Source organism: Macrobrachium rosenbergii, chromosome 52 (genome assembly GCF_040412425.1).
Source record: "Macrobrachium rosenbergii isolate ZJJX-2024 chromosome 52, ASM4041242v1, whole genome shotgun sequence".
NCBI lineage: Eukaryota > Metazoa > Arthropoda > Malacostraca > Decapoda > Palaemonidae > Macrobrachium > Macrobrachium rosenbergii.
The window spans coordinates 18,922,090-18,927,089 of record NC_089792.1 but is presented as its reverse complement, the minus strand read 5'-3'; positions in this window follow the sequence as shown (position 1 = coordinate 18,927,089).

Below are 5,000 nucleotides of genomic sequence, written 5' to 3'. Positions count from 1 at the left end.
CATAAGACGAAAAGCTCCTGATGTTAGAGCATTAGTCCTATCAAGGACATAATTATAAGACCAACATAAAAATTAAATAACTGGGATAAGAAAAAAGAAATGCGAGTTTTAATTTTTGTCATCATAAATACTTTTAGCTCTCTGAACTACTCGATCTCTCCTACACAACTTGGAAATTGGTTATTTAAGTAAAGGGCTGAATTACTTTTCCCTAAAACAACATCGAAGAATTTAATGTGAGAAAGCCAAGGATGAAGAAAAATAGGTAAAAAAGATGTTCTGAGCTATTGAACTGGACCAAGTTCAGGGAAATCCCATATAGATATGATGTCCCGACTATAGCTGATAGATAAAAGGGCAATATGATTTCTGACATAGCATATGCTGAAGAAAATTTAAAATACTTTTAGTATAATGTAAATAAGCAAGAGGATGGTACTTTGAGAACTTTGGGTGGCCACCTTTCTTTAGGACAATCTGAACCGCTTCCAATTGGAAAGTTAAGTGCACTATTTAACAATTAATCTTAATTATTAGTGTCAGATGCCATGCTGGTCTTCTAGGAAACAAAACGTTCTTTAGGACTTATTAAACAGGAAGTGCATGGCATTAGAGTAGGACGAGCAGGTGTATAGGCACCAATGACAGTAATCATAGATAAGGAACGACAGCTAGATAGAGCAGCTCTTTGGCTCTGTGAGAATATGCCTTAGGCCTTTCACGAAGAAGAAAGAAGGAAAGTTTGATTTACAGGTGTTATTGATATCTTCGTTGGTAAAGGGTCAGAACTCATTTGATACAAACGGAGCCACTGCATCCAACTTCCTTTTAGAACGAGAAAACATCCCAAGCAGAAAAAAAAAAAATACAACGAAATCTGGCACAAGTACCAGCAGAAGGAGAATCTAAGATGGCTGATACGTGTCAGTTAAGCCAACTACTCTTTAAGAGAGAGAGAGAGAGAGAGAGAGAGAGAGAGAGAGAGAGAGAGAGATCTGTTCTTTTTGTTCCCTGAAGCAAGAAATAATCCCCCTCGCGTCTCTTAGCGCTATGATAATGCACCTCGAAATCTCGGCCTCCTGTTTTCGTAGCAGAGAGAATGACATTTTGAGAGCAGCAAAAGTAACCGAACCAAAACACTTTATTTTCGAATCGTACATATGTTTCGACTTAAGGAAGAGGTTATATAATAAGAAGCAATCGTACAGAAAGGCATCTCATAATGGATCGGAAATATATAACCAGTTTCCTAATATATACAGTATATATAATATATATATATATATATATATATATATATATATATATATATATATATTTTTTTTTTTTTTTTTTTATGTAATATACGCATACTTCTTACAGGAGATATAGGCTAGGACACATGTATTCATTTAACAGGAAGTTTTTTTACACATCCATTCATTTACACAAAATACGTGAGTTAATTTATGTACATATCTACCTCTGACTCTGTAAATTATACACACATATATATATATATATATATATATATATATATATATATATATATATATATATATATATATATATATATATATATATATACTGTATATGAATATATATATATATTTATTGCAGTATTCAAGCCAATCTTAAAGTCTAATGCAATTTGCCTAACAACAAATGAGAATTAAACTTCTAAACCGACCATATTTAGGAATCCTACGATGAGTAACATCTGTGTAGACCTGAAAAGGTGCTGAGCTATGCCACTCTAAAGTATATATCTTTGTTGCTACGCATGTGACACAAGAATTTCTCTTCACATGCATTCTCTCGCGCTTAATGTACAGAGAGAGAGAGAGAGAGAGAGAGAGAGAGAGAGAGAGAGAGAGAGAGAGAGAACTAATAATGATGCCTCTTCCATTCCGTATCGCGTAAAAAGCATAAGTTACGTCAGCAATTTGAAGAAAGTGGTCGTTAGAGAACAGTTTCCCATCATTCTTCTATGAAAAATGACCAAGAAGAAAATCATATCACATTCATAATTGGATGCAGATCTTGGACTCTGCTGTCAGGTTATGAAAACTAATTTTCATGGACTGCAAAATAAATTTATTTGTTGGGTTCCTTTCTAAACCTGCTAACAACAAACTAATGCAAGCAGCCTTTCTTCTTCTTCTTCTTCTTCTTCTTCTTCTTCTTCTTTACTGCCTTCATCCCGGTAATCAATAATCAGAGGTCTGATGCATCACCTTCAAAGGGCTTTGTCCTTTGCATATTTCCCTCGAAGTATTTCTCTACAATCCATCCCGCTATCAAACCCACTTTTCTCAAAGATGTCTCCTTCCCATTTAATGCTCTTTCTGTGTCATTATTATTATTATTATTATTATTATTATTATTATTATTATTATTATTATTATTAGTAGTAGTAGTAGTAGTAGTAGTAGTAGTAGTAGTAGTAGTAGTACTAAGGACCTGAATGATTCAAAAGAAAGTTTTCCATTCTCTCAAAATCGTCATTCTATACCACGTGAAACAAGTGGGAAACAAGTATCATTTTGAAATGTTCTAAATTTTATAGTTAGAACCCTTCGTGTATGGGACTCTTTCGGGGTGTTTTTTTTTAATAAAGAATAAAATATTGAAGGATCCCTTTTGAATTACCGAGAAATGCAGGCAGCTCAAGTCAGGTTAAAAGGTATATCTACGATTTTCACTACATGAAGATTCCAGTCATATCTAGTTTCTGTAAGTCGGACTCCTAGAATAGAATAGAATAGAATAGAATAGAATAGAATAGAATATAGAATTTAGGCCCAAGGCCAAGCGCTGGGACCTATGAGGTCATTCAGCGCTGAAAGGGGAACTGACAGTAAGAAGGTTACAAAGGTGTAACAGGAGGAAAACCTCGCAGTTGCACTATGAAACAATTGTTAGAGAGGGTAAAAGTCAGGTGGAAGAAAGAGAATGTGAACGGAGGTACAGTAAAAGGAATGAAAGAAGTTGCAGCTAGGGATCCGAAGGGACGCTGAAAAGAACATTATGTAATGCCTACAGTGCACCACGCGAGGTGCACTGACGGCGCTACCCCTCTACGGTGGTCGGACTCCTAAAACTAGTTATATTTGATTTACTAGTAACGCGTACGTATACTGTACGTGTGTGTGTGCGTCAGAGAGAGAGAGAGAGAGAGAGAGAGAGAGAGAGAGAGAGAGAGAGAGCAAGAGAGAGAGAGAGAGAGAGAGAGAGAGAGAGAGAGAGAGAGAGAGAGATTTTCCGCATTATGGTCAAAATATTAGAGTTGTTCTTTATACTTCCTCGTTAAACTACTGGATGTTATCCATGACTTACCGAAAGAATTTGTAAAAAAAAATGTGACGTTCTTCGGTGACTTTTTTGTTTGTAGGATGGCAATTTCGGAAACATTTTGGTTTTGCGCTTAGTTACACTTCACCGTCTGCAGATAATCTGATAGTATCCTATTCCATTGAGTTCGATTTTCCGTTTCTCTTATTCTGCTGTCATTCTTCACGTTTACTAACAAATGCCTATTCCACTGTCATTCTTCGCATTTACTGACAAATGCCTATTCTACTGTCATTCTTCCCATTTACTAACAAATGCCTATTCTCCTATCAATCTTCGCATTTATTAACAAATGCCTATTTTACTGTTATTCTTCCCATTTACTAACAGACGCCTATTCTACTATCATTCTTCGCTTTTATTAACAAATGCCTATTCTACTATCATTCTTCGCATTTACTAACAAATGCCTATTCTACTAACATTCTTCGCATTTATTAACAAATGCCTATTTTACTGTTATTCTTCCCATTTACTAACAGACGCCTATTCTACTATCATTCTTCGCATTTATTAACAAATGCCTATTCTACTATCATTCTTCGCATTTACTAACAAATGCCTATTCTACTAACATTCTTCGCATTTATTAACAAATACTTATATGAATCAACTACTTCCGTTCTTCCAATACCCATACTTGAATTTCCCACAAGCTTAGAATTGCCCGAACCAACAACGTACTTTGGACTTCCCGTTTTCTTCCACAAGGCTTAAGATGAAGTCGGCGAAGCTAACTTCTTCCTCCGGTAGAACTAGAGGAGCCAGGTACAGTTCTTCTTCCAAGTCCAACGGACTTATCTAGCTTGACGGTTCCTCGCTCCTCTTCGATTCCCGTTCCTACCATGGAAAACAGCATCAGGTCAGAGTACATTTTTGTAAACGACAGGTCGGAAATGAGCAAGCGGTGCGCATAATTGGTGTCACGAGTGTTGACTAAATAAAAGCAGAGCAGAGAAGGATGTTCCCGGGACTTTGATATCCGTTCCAAGCTGATCCCGACAATTTCTGTAGGAGGTTAGTAAAACAGGATTAACATGGTTTTACCACTCTGAACTTGAATTAGATTCAAAGAAGTCTGGAAACACAATGATTCTCCATCTCAAAGAAACTTAATTGAATGGCATCTGCCGACAAGGTGATGGCTTCTGTATTTTGGGATTCTGAAGGTGTTTCCGTGATAGAACACGTAGAAAAGGGTCAAACCACTGATGAGGAGCATTAAACATCATAATTACGAAGTTACAAAATAATCAAGAGGAAACACAAAAAACTGTGGTTTTAGTGCGTATAAACATACTTTTTTGTTATTACAGGATAAACGACTGTTTGCTTACAAAGTCATCCTTTGCAGTCAAGGACATTTTCATTTTTTTAGTTTTTTGTAAAAGAAAACTATTGCGCCGGCTTTCTTTGTCGGTCCCCACTTTTTCTGTCCGTCCTCAGATCTTAAAAACTACTGAGGCTAGAGGGCTGCAAATTGGTATGTTGATCATCCATCCTCCAATCATCCAATATACCAAATTGCAGCCCTCTTGCCTCAATGGTTTTTATTTTATTTAAGGTTAAAGTTAGTCATAATCGTGCGTCTGGCAACGATATGGATAGGCCACCGCCTGGCCGTGGTTAAAGTTTCATGAGCCGCGGCCCATTCAGTATTATACCAA